Below are 13,390 nucleotides of genomic sequence, written 5' to 3'. Positions count from 1 at the left end.
CTGAGACCCAGGGGAAGGAGCAGTGGCCCCAGTGGAGACTGAACCAGACCTATCTGCTAGTTTTGGAGGGTCTCCTGCAGAGGCGGGCAGTGGCTGTGGCTCACCGTGGGGATAAGTACACTGGAAGCAGAAGTTCTGGGAAGTACTCTTTGGCATGAGCCCTCCCAGGCACTGTCATTAGCCCCACCAAAGAGCACATCCAGCTCCAGTGTTGGGTTGCCTCAGCCAAACAACCAACAGGGAGGGAATCCAGCCCCATCCATCAGCAGTCAAGCAGATTAAAATTTTACTGAGCTCTGCCCACCAGAGCAACAGTCAGCTCTACCCACCACCAGTCCCTCCCATTAGGAAATGTATACAATTCTCTTAGATAACCTCATCCACCACAGCACAGACAGCAGAAGCAAGAAGAACTACAATCCTGCAGCCTGTGGGAAAAAAAAACAACACACATTCACAGAAAGATAGACAAGATGGAAAGGCAGAGGTCTATGTACCAGATGAAAGAACAAGATAAAACCCCAGAAAAACAACTAAATGAAGTGGACATAAGCAACCTTCCAGGAAAAGAATTCAGAATAATGATAGTGAAGATGATCCAGGACCTCGGAAAAAGAATGGAGGCAAAGATCGAGAAAATGCAAGAAATGTTTAAGAAGACCTAGAAGAATTAAAGAAGAAATAAACAGAGGTGAACAATACAATAACTGAAATGAAAACTACACCAGAAGGAATCAATAGCAGAATAACTGAGGCAGAAGAACGGATAAGTGACCTGGAAGATAGAATGGTGGAATTAACTGCTGTGGAACACACTAAAGAAAAAGGAATGAAAAGAAATGAAGACAGCCTAAGAGATCTCTGAGACAACATTAAATGCAACAACATTCGCATCATAGGGGTCCCAGAAGGAGAAGAGAGAAAGGACATGAGAAAATATTTGAAGAGAATATAGTCAAAAACTTCCCTAACATGGGAAAGGAAATAGCCAACCAAGTCCAGGAAGTGCAACCAGTCCCATACAGGATAAACCCAAGGAGAAACATGTCGAGACACATAGTAATCAAATTGGCAAAAATTAAAGACAAAGAAATATGATTGAAAGCAGCAAGGGAAAAACGGCAAATAACATACAAGGGAACTCCCATAAGGTTAACAGCTGATTTCTAAGCAGAAACTCTACAAGCCAGAATGGAGTGGCATGATATACTTAAAACTATGAAAGCGAAGAACGTACAACCAAGATTACTCCACCCAGCAAGGATCTCATTCAGATTCGATGGAGACATCAAAAACTTTACACACAAACAAAAGCTAAGAGAACTCAGCACCACCAAACCAACTCTAAAACAAATGCTAAAGAAACTTCTCTAAGTGGGAAACACAAGAGAAAAAAAGGACCTACAAAAGCAAACCCAAAACAATTAAGAAAATGGTCATAGGAATATATATATCGATAATTACCTTAAATGTGAATGCATTAAATGCTCCAACCAAAAGACACAGCCTTGCTGAATGGATACAAAAACAAGACCCATCTATATGCTGTCTACAAGAGACCCACTTCAGACCTAGGGACACATACAGACGGAAAGTTAGGGGATGGAAAAAGATATTCCATACAAATGGAAATCAAAAAAAGAAAGCTGGAGTGACAATACTCATATCAGATAAAATAGACTTTAAAATAAAGAATGTTACAAGAGACAAGGAAGGACACTACATAATGATCAAGGGATCAATCCAAGAAGAAGGTATAACAAGTATAAATACACCCAACATAGGAGCACCTCAATACATAAGGCAACTGCTAACACCTCTAAAAGAGAAAATCAACAGTAACACAATAGGTGGTTCTTTGAGAAGATAAACAAAATTAATAAACCATTAGCCAGACTCATCAAAAAAAGAGAGAGAGGACTCAAATCAATAAAATTAGAAGATAAAGAAGTTACAACAGACACCGCAGAAATACAAAGCATCCTAAGAGACTACTACAAGCAACTCTATGCCAATAAAATGAACAACCTGGAAGAAATGGACAAATTCTTAGAAAGGTATAACATTCCAAGACTGAACCAGGAAGAAATAGAAAATATGAACAGACCAATCAAAAGTAATGAAATTGAAACTGTGATTAAAAATCTTCCAACAAACAAAAGTCCAGGACCGGATGGCTTCACAGGTGAATTCTATCAAACATTTAGAGAAGAGCTATCACCCATACTTCTCAAATTCTTCCAAAAAATTTACAGAGGAAGGAACACTCCCAAACTCATTCTATGAGGCCACCATCACCCAGATACCAAAACCTGACAAAGATACTACAAAAAAAGAAAATGACCGACCAATATCACTGATGAATATAGGTGCAAAAATCCTCAACAAAATACTAGCAAACAGAATCCAACAACACATTAAAAGGATCATGCACCATGATTAAGTGGGATTTATCCCAGGGATGCAAGGATTCTTCAATATACATAAATCAATCAATGTGATAAACCATATTAACAAATTGAAGAATAAAAACCATATGATCATCTCAATAGATGCAGAAAAAGCTTTTGACAAAATTCAACACCCATTTATGATAAAAACTCTCCAGAAAGTGAGCATAGACGGAACCTACATCAACATAATATGACATAATATGACAAACCCACAGCAAACATCATACTCAAAGGTGAAAAACTGAAAGCATTTCCTCTAAGATCAGGAACAAGACAAGGATGTTCTCTCTCACCACTATTACTCAACATAGTTTTGGAAGTCCTAGCCATGGCAATCAGAGAAGAAAAAGAAATAAAAGGAATATAAATTGGAAAAGAAGTAAAACTGTCACTGTTTGCAGATGACATGATACTATACATAGAGAATCCTAAAGATGCCACCAGAAAACTACTAGAGCTAATCAATGAATTTGGTAAAGTTGCAGGATACAAAATTAATGCACAGAAATCTCTTGCATTCCTATACACTAATGATGAAATATCTGAAAGAGAAATTAAGGAAACTCTCCCATTTACCAGTGCAACAAAAAGAATCAAATACCTAGGAATAAACCTACCTAAGTAGACAAAAGACCTGTATGCAGAGAACTATGACACTAATGAAAGAAATTAAAGATGATACCAACAGATGGAAAGATATCTAATGTTCTTGGACTGGAAGAATCAATACTGTGAAAATGATTATATTACCCAAAGCAATCTACAGATTCAATGCAATCCCTATCAAATTACCAATGGCATTTTTTACGGAACTAGAACAACAAATCTTAAAATTTGTATGGAGACACAAAAGACCCTGAATAGGCAAAGCAGTCTTGAGGGGAAAAAACTGGAGCTGGAGGAATCAGACTCTCTGACTTCAGACTATACCACAAAGCTACAGTAATCAAGACAATATGGTACTGGCACAAAAACAGAAACATAGATCAATGGAACAAGATAGAAAGCCCAGAGGTAAACCCATGCACCTATGGTCAACTAATCTATGACAAAGGAGGCAAGGATATACAATGGAGAAAAGACAGTCTCTTCAATAAGTGGTGCTGGGAAAACTGGACAGTTGCATGTAAAAGAATGAAATTAGAACCCTCCCTAACACCATATACAAAATTAAACTCAAAATGGACTAGAAACCTAAATGTAAAACTGGACACTATAAAACTCTTAGAGGAAAACATAGGAAGAACACTCTATGACATAAATCACAGCAAGATCTTTTTTGATCCACCTCCTAGAGTAATGGAAATAAAAACAAAAATAAACAAATGGGACCTAATGAAACTTCAAAACTTTTGCACAGCAAAGGAAATCATAAACAAGACGAAAAGACAACTTGCAGAATGGGAGAAAATATTTGCAAACAAATCAACGGACAAAGGATTAATCTCCAAAATATATGAACAGCTCATGCAGCTCAATATTAGAAAAACAAACAACCCAGTCCAAAAATGGGCAGAAGGCGTAAATAGACTTTTCTCCAAAGAAGACATACAGATGGCCAAGAAGCACATGAAAAGCTGCTCAACATCACTAATTATTAGAGAAATGAAAATCAAAACTACCACAAGGTATCACCTCACACCAGTTAGAATGGGCATCATCAGAAAATCTACAAACAACAAATGCTGGAGAGGGTGTGGAGAAAAAGGAACCCTCTTGCACTGTTGATGGGAATGTAAATTGATACAGCTGCTATGGAGAACAGTATGGAGGTTCCTTAAAAAACTAAAAATAGAATTACCATATGACCCAGCAATCCCACTACTGAGCATATACCCAGAGAAAACCATAATTCAAAAAGACACATGCACCCCAATGTTCATTGCAGCTCTATTCACAATAGCCACGTCATGGAAGCAACCTAAATGCCCATTGACAGACGAACGGATAAAGAAGTTGTGGTACATATATACAATGGAATATTACTCAGCCATAAAAAGGAATGAAATTGGGTCATTTGTAAAGAAATGGATGGATCTAGAGACTGTCATACAGAGTGAAGTAGGTCCGAAAGAGAAAAGCAAATATTGTATATTAACTCATATATATGCAACCTAGAAAAATGGTACAGATGAACTGGTTTGCAGGACAGAAATTGAGACACAGATGTAGAGAACAAACGTATGGACACCAAGGGGAGAAAGCGCTGGGGGTTGGGGGTGGTGGTGTGATGAATTGGGAGATTGGGATTGACATGTATGCACTGATGTGTATAAAATTGATGACTAATAAGGACCTGCTATATAAAAAAATAAATTAAATTAAATTAAAAAAAGAAAAACAAGTAGAAAAAATTGACTTCAGGGTTACTATAGGTTATAAACACAGTGTTAAGTTTTCAGGTTTTCTGTTTGTTGTTTGCTGATTTCAGATAAAGGAGTTTAGTTTTTGGTGATTTCAGAAAGAGAATTACTTAGAAATTTTCTTTAAATTTATTTTATTGAAGTATAGTTGATTTACAATATTGTGTTCACTTCTGCTCTACAGAAAAGTGAGTCAGTTATACATATATATACATTCTTTTTCATATTTTTTTCCATTATGGTTTATCACAGGATATTGAATATAGTTCCCTGTGCTATACAGTAGGACCTTGTTGTTTATCTTTCCTATATATAATAATTTGCATCTGCCAACCCCAAACTCCCAATCCATCCCTCCCTTCCCCTCTTCCCCCTTGGCAAACACAAGTCTGTTCTCTATGTCTGTGAGTCTGTTTCTGTTTCACAGACAAGTTCATTTCTGTCATGTTTTAAGTTCCACATACAAGTGATATCATATGGTATTTCTTTCTCTTTCTTTGCTTAGAAATTTTTGCTTTCTTCTTTGTATTATTAGTCATCATTTTACTTTAATTTATTCATTAATTTATTATATTATTACTCAAGTATTGTGTTGAAAAATTCTTTGATAAGTGAATTCCCTTGTAATTTATTCAAGTCACTTTGAAGTCTGACATTAAGGTCCATGTGAGGATCACCTAAGAACAGTAACTACCTCCTCAATTCCCGTTCCTGTTGCAGTGCTGAACTTGGGAGTGACAGTTGCTGTCCATCCTTATTTTAATTCATGCTGGGAGCATCCATTCCTGTTGGGAAGATTTTCTTGATATCACTTGTTCTATGTTCACTTCCAAGGGCCATGCACTGTCCTAGTAAAAGCTCCTCTCTTACTGGCAAGTCCTACCTTCATGAAAGCAGCTCTTGAACATTCATCTCTTCATACTATTTCTCTCAGAGTGGCTGGATAGAGAGAATGATTTTCTCAACTGCCACCTTCTCCCAACGTATCATTTTCAGGGAACATTTCCACTTCCCTCACTCGCACATCTTTGAACTTATATCATGTACATTGTAATGAGTTATGGTCCGCTGAATTTAATCAATGTGAACTCTGCACAGAATATATAGTTTATACTATATATAGTTTGATAGACACTGCCAACATGGATTAAACTCCTAGAATGCAGGAAAGCAGGGATTTCTAAAAATTTCTATCTGTTTTGATACAATTCCTAGCATACTTCCCCACGCAGAGAGGTCCTTGATACATGCTTGGGAATAATCCTGAGCTAAATAATCTAAGTTCAGGTAACCAGAGTCATAGAATGATGGAGCTGGATGTATCTTAGAAATCACACCTCAGCTCTTTCACTTTTCAGGAAAGAAACTAAGGACCATAAATATTAACTTGCTTTTTTTTTTGTTTTTTTTTTGCTGTATGCGGGCCTCTCACTGCTGTGGCCTCTCCCGTTGCGGAGCACAGGCTCCAGACGTGCAGCCTTAGCGGCCATGGCTCACGGGCCCAGCCACTCAGCGGCATGTGGGATCCTTCCGGACCAGGGCACAGACCCGTCTCCCCTGCATCGGCAGGCGGACTCTCAACCACTGCACCACCAGGGAAGCCCCTTAACGAGCTTTTAAAAAAAAACTTTGGAAACAACCTGCTGGTAAAGGCGGGATTAAGGCAGAAATATTTTCACTTCCATCCAAAACTCGCTTTCCCCCTCACTAAACTATTCTGCCTCTTCATTTTCTAGAGTCCTAGTTAATTTTGAATGTATCCAGTGGAGGAGAAAATGAGGCAATTTGTCTCTTGCCTTTGCTAGATTTATAACATAAACATCTAGATGTTGTGGTTGAATCTGTAAGGTGGATAAAACTTCCAGGGGACACAACTCAATAAATGTGCATTGAATGAATTATAGTGAAAGAATATTTATTTCATTAAACACCTGAATTTATTTTCTTAAATGAACCACTGTCTCTGCAGTGTGTGCTCCAAACAGCCAGTGGACTGGGGGTGCTTTCTCTGTGCTGCTTCTCGGACAACAATCACAACCTAGCACAGGAGAGTGAGGTAATATTTCAGTGTCTTCAGAAGTAAGATCACGTGACAGTGATCACAGCAAATTGTACAGAGGTAAAGATGTCTTCTGGACCTACACATTTTTGCTTCCAGCCCGTGTCTTCTGTTGCCTCCACCTTCTACTCTTTTATCTCCTTATTCATGGCCTGCTTCCCTTTCCTTTCACTCCACCCCCTTCCTAATCTAGTCCCCGACCTCAACTATTCCTCATTAGAAACTCGAATTCTTTCTCTTCCCTATTTTTCTTTCTCAAAACCTTGTCATTTGGCTGATCTACAAATATCTTTAGATTGTAAACTCACTGAAGGCAGGGATTAACACACTCCTGTTTCTGGTGTCAGTGCAGAGCCTAGTCTCCAATAGGTGCTTAATAACTGCTTTTTAGATTGGTGAATAGTTAATACATCATGAAAATTAAGACATGTTGGTATTTAAGAATAATCCAGCAAGGCCATGCTAATGGCTTTGCTCTAAAGCATTGGTTTCTGATAAAAGGGATTTTGAGTTCTCTGTACCACACTAAAGGATAAAACATTTTTTGAGTGTGGAGTAGTTTGGCCATAATTTCTCCAATTGTACCATGTAGGTGGCCTCCCATTTCCCTAATATAGACCTGGTTCCAGTAATAAGGAGCCAGAAATAATATCATTAGTCAGGGTTCCCTGGGTTGGTGCTATGCATGATCCACTTCTCAAGGCAATAACTGACATTTTTTTCTCTCATTTCCTTAACTAGTTGCATGCAAATAACTCCAGAGTCTTTGGGCAGGAGGGGAAGGACCATATAGATCATTTACTCCCAAAGATTCCTACTTGGCTTTTGTAAACCATGAGGCCTATACAACTTCATAGTATTTCAAACCCTGATGATGATGTAAGCTAACAAAATGCCTTTTCTTTTGCCTTGAAAATTTGGAAACTTCATGTAGTAATGCTTCTTATACTAGTACTTTTGTGCTAAACAGACAGTTTTGGCTGGTAGCCATATGGTTTTTTATTAAAATAAAACTGAAATCTACAACTTATAACTCAATAAATGAATATTTATAACAATAAAAAGTTCCAATTTTGATGCCTATTGGGCAGAAGGTGGGAATAATATATGTGGTTGTTGGTTGTGGGAACTTTTGGAAAACAGATCTAGTTCAGATTCTCAATTCATTGCTGAGAACAGTGGTATCTGGAGTTATTAAATGACTGGCCTCAGGTGTCAGGGTAGCACTAGGATTTCCACCTCCAGGCCAATAGTCTCTCTCTTTCATGTATCTACTTCTATATGTTCAAGAAATGTAGTGTGAGCTATTTCTCAGACAAACTCAACACTGATGTTCTATTTGTAAAATATTCCATAAACCTGCAGTTATCTCATATAAGTAGGCCACACTTGTCTGCACCTTGAGGGTTTTAAAACACATCTAAAAATTCGTACGAAGTGTGTTCTTTGTTGCTCTGTGACCCAGTGATGGTATATTACTTTGATACTCTAAGGAGCCTACAGAGACAAATGGCTTAGAGCTTCTTGGCCTCTCCAGTGTGCACTAGACCAGATAAAACATGTTTGTGATACAGGTTAAACCTTAACAAACAGTCTCCCTGCAGGATTATACTCTGCTTTTTCCACTAGAAGGAAAGAGGGGATTTTAGATATAAATGCACATTAAGAGTTGAAAACACTTTGAGTGAACAGGAGCAAAACAGATTTAGTAACATAACAAAACCCACTCAACAGAAGCTTCAGAGAGGTGCATACTAGATGTTCCAGACTCAGGGAACTATACACATGTCATGCATGATTTTCAAATACAAGGTCATTACAAAAGTTACTCTACAATGGGCTGAAACCCTAAAGGTCACTCCACTTCATACCTGGTACATGATACTTTTGGTGATAACTGGAAATGTATTTCTCAATCGATCAAAAAAGATCTCAAGAGGGGTATTACAGTCTGTCGTATCACTCAAATATTCAGCTCACGCATTTCTTCCTCTCTGAACTCCTTCTAACAACCACTGCCACTTTGAAATTGTTCATATTATTATCATAGTCCCAAGAAATACTGGTTGAATATATAGAGTCAGAGGCAAGAAGTTGAGCAAAACCCTGCCTCCTACTAAATTAGAAATTATTTTTGTTCGTTGGTTGGATTTCTAGTGCCTGAGCACAGTGTCTGGCCAGGGGCAGGGGCTCAATGAAGTTATCTAACTGAATTGTTTTCTGTAATTTAAAGGCAATTTTGTGTAGTAGAAAAGTTGCCGGAATTAAAATCATTGATTTGTTAAGGGGAGTCTCTGAACCTACCACCCCTACTCCCAACTAAATGCAACTTTGTAGTGAGATTGTCTTTTTAAGGTCATCGGTCCCTAGAGTGGATGAAAGTAAACCTAATTTCTCATCCAGGTTCATATGCTGAAGTCCAGTACCTCAGAATGTGCCTTTATTTGGAAATAGGATTAATCAAGATATAATTAGTTAAGATGAGATCATTAAGATGGGCCCTAATCCCATATGACTTGTGGAATCATGAAAAGAGGAAATTTAGAGGCAAGCACGTACACAGGAAGAATGCCATGTGAAGCTGAAGGCAGAGATCAGGGTGATGCTTCTATAAAAGCCCTAAAACAAAATGAAACAAAAAACATCCAAAACTCCAGAAACTAGAGAACAGATATGAAACAGAATTTCCTTCACAGATCTCACAAGGAACCAGTCCTACCTGATGCTGTAATCTTGGGCTTCTGGTCTCCAGACTGCAAGATAATACATTTCTGTTGTTCTGAGCCACCTAGTTTTTGGTACTTTGAAAATTAATACATATCCTGATGCAGGTTCTGTGTTTAAAATACAATCATGCAATTGGCATCCCTCTTAAGAACAGTTTATGAACAAGTGAGGTACTTGCACCTGAGTTATCGCAATGTGTATGGAAGCCCAACCATTGGATGCTTCCTTGATATAAGTCAGTATTTCACTTATTTTATAAACAGAGTTTCCATTGATTATATCCATGGTTTAGTCTACTAAGATGGCATAACTTTCAGGGCAAGATACTCCTTTTTCGTATGCCTAGATAAGCTGATGTTAAGTGTCGTCCCTCATGACTGTACAAGGAAAAACCTGTTCTCCTGGGGACCCACTGAATTTAGAATCAAGCTATCAATCATTTTCTGCCCTCTGCATTCCCCAAATCCTGTGTGGAATAACAGAGCTGTAGCTCTCAATTTTTTATTTAGCTAGACAACCTCCCTTTCTTTTCATATTCTGTCTAGAGAGAGCACAAAAATGGCATAATAGCTTTTATCCTTACACTGCAGCATGCCTCTCTGTGCAGAAATGCTTATCCAGCCTCACTTTCCAAACTAGAAATTCAGTACTTAACCAGATGAATATACTAAAGTGTTGTGGTTCTACCTATCTTCGCCACAAATAAACTGTATGACTTTGCATAAGTCACTTGAATCTTAAGGGTCTCAGTTTCCTCAGATGTAAAATATATGTAGAAAGATTGGACCAAAATACCTCCAAGTCACTTCCAACTCCAACTCTTTAAAATGTCTACATGAACAATTTATTTATTCATCCATTCAATGAATGAATATTGACCACCTACTATATGAGCATCATGTTTCTAGGACCTTGCTCTCATGGAGTTTGCATTCCAGTGGAAAAGACATACAGCTGAGACTGAATAACTGGCAAGATGAAGCCAGTGTGAAATAAGCCCAGGCTGAGGGGGCAGTGAGTGCATAGGTCCTAAGTCAGGAAGTAGCTTACTTGTTATAGGAACTGAAAAACAGTCCGTGTCTCTATCAACCAAGAAGGACACATGTTAAACTGGGGTTGGAGAATTAGGAGTAGCTGAACCACATAGGGACCTGCAGGTTTTACAACAGTTTGAGTTCTACTTCTGAGTCCAATGGCAGGCTCCTAGGGGATTTTAAATTGGAGAACGATATGATCTTATTTATTCCAGTGATCATAGGTAATGCCTCCTTCACCAAGGTAAATAAATCCCCAGACAGACAGTACAGATTTTCTTTTCTTTCTTTCTTTTCTTTTTCTTTTGTTGTCTTGAGTTCTTTTTTTCTCTTTTATTTCCTCTTTCAATTTTTTCCTCCTTATATTACTCTCTTACTTTATTGAATTCTAAATCTATTTCTCTTCCTCTCTCCCAACCTTTTCTTTTCTTTCTTTTCTTTTTTTTTTTTTTTACTTTGCCTTCACCAAACAACACCTGAGATATATTATGGCAAAGATTATTTTAGCTAAGCAGAAGAAAGCTACAGACCCCACTAGGGGTCACTTCTGACCCATGGATGAGTCCTTGATTCTGCAATTATGTCTTGGGTTTATAGCCAACTCAGGAGACATTTTTCCTCTTGTCTCCACCCCGGAGACACTTTTTCCACCTTTATGATTCCCCTACCCCGCCAAGAATCCAAGTCAAAGGCATTGTGGTCCACATCCTCCCTGGACCCAAGACACCCCAAGAGCCAAGCAGGCTATCAAAACAGGCCTATGCCAGGTACTCCCATGTGTTCAGAGTAGATTGGTGCTCTTCAGTTGGGAACTTGGCTCACTGACAAAGGTGGCATCATTTCTTAAAGAGGAATGTCACCGGAAAGGCTGTGTATTATGTGAGGAATGCCTAAGCTGTCTGTCTGCCTCTTGCCGGCAGGCTGCCTGAGGGTCCAGCAACCAGGCTTCCTGGAGCTTCCTTCAATTGTCTTCCCACACAGAGTTCATTACCCGCTTAAAGACACACAGCCCTACCCTCAGCCTTCTGATGAAAGTGAGTCTTCCTGCCATTAGTTTCCAACTTGTTTGCTTTTGCACTGACAAGTGTTACTAATTGGAGGACTTTTATTATTTTACAAGGTCAGTTGAGTCATCAAGGACAAGTGGGTCCCTTTGGTACTTCTCCTCTTTTACATCTGTGTATATTAAAAAATGTCCACACTCACTGCCTATATGCACGCATCCATCTGTCAAACCTGAAGTGAAAAGGTGAAGCTAAGCTTTATATGTATTTCACTCACAAGTTGACTGCAGATTCCTTGGAAAGAAGAAGAAAGTAGCAAGTTTGCTTCTGCTAGATAAATTAATGAATTGAATTTAGTAATCTGTAGGATTTTCTCTTCTATTTCTTTTCCCTTGCTTTTCTAAAGTTAAATTCATATCTTTAGGAAAGCCTTGGCCAAATTATCATTGTCCTAATTGCCTGGCACAAATGGTTGCATTCGTCTAATTAAATATGTCATCTTCTTTCATTTTACATTGTTTTATAGTCTACCATGTACTTTCACTATTACCTTCTTTATATTTTACTTTTACTATTTACCTCATTTTATGAATAAGAATTTTGAGTCTCAGTAAGGTTGAAGACTTTCCCAAAAGTTACACGTCTAGTATGTAACAGATCCAGGACCAGGCCCAAGACCTCTTGAGTTTAGTTCAAATTTAGTGCCCTTTACAATACAACATGGTCTGCCAGGACCAGAGAGTAAATATTTTAGGCTTTGTGAGTCATATGTTCTTTGTCACAGTTACTCAACTCTGCTGTTATAGCACAAAAACACCCAAAGACAATACGTAAATGAATGAGCATTGCTTTGTTCCAAGAAAAACTTATATTTAGACACTGAAATCTGACTGTCTTATAATTTTCATATGCCATGATGCATTATTTTCCTTTTACTTTTTTATTCACTTAAATATGTGAACTAAACATGTTTATTTCACTGGCCCTAACAAAACATGTGGCAAGTGGGATTTGGCCAATGTGCTGTGGTTTGTAGAACCATCTATGGATGGAATTATGATCCAGACAGCTGAGACCTGAGTTCATTTTAGCCCTTCATGAAATGAGCAGTTTAAGGTCTCCAGAGTAATTCCCATCATTATAAATCGTCAGCTGAGTCTTAGGGGCAGGTCTTCAGGGATTAATTTCCAACAAGATGCTTCTTAAAGAAAAATAAAATGAAACTATTAATTGAATAGATGCAACCTAACCTAATAAGAGCATTTGATTCATATTTTAAAACTATATATATAATAAAGAATATGACTTGCTTTCCTACTGAAGAGTATTATTCATAGATTTAATGAACTTCAAAGAAATCTCAGAATAAGTCAAAGAAAAATATGAAAATTCATTATAGCCCAGGCCAGTTTAATTATAATAAACAAATGAATTGGGTCTTGTAGGCACAGATGAGAATACTACCTAGACTATTCAGGAAAGTGAATATCTTCCTTTTCTGATTATTTAAGATAAAAGTGTTTGCTGATAGTTGTGCAAGATAAAACAACATATGATCTGAGCTATAAGATAGAAATGAAAAATTGTCAACAAATTCTATAAAATAAGTGCTCATCATGTTTGTTAACAATTATGTAAAACGTAAAAAAACAGACAAATTCTTCCGTGGTTAAGCAGTTGGCTGATGCTGGAAGAGAAATTTCTCATCTCTGAATCTGGTCCTTAAATGAAAAGTGACCACAGAGCTTTT

This window comes from Lipotes vexillifer, unplaced genomic scaffold (assembly GCF_000442215.2).
Source record: "Lipotes vexillifer unplaced genomic scaffold, Lipotes_vexillifer_v1.1 scaffold842, whole genome shotgun sequence".
Classification (NCBI taxonomy): domain Eukaryota; kingdom Metazoa; phylum Chordata; class Mammalia; order Artiodactyla; family Lipotidae; genus Lipotes; species Lipotes vexillifer.
Note: the sequence above shows the minus strand (reverse complement) of the source record.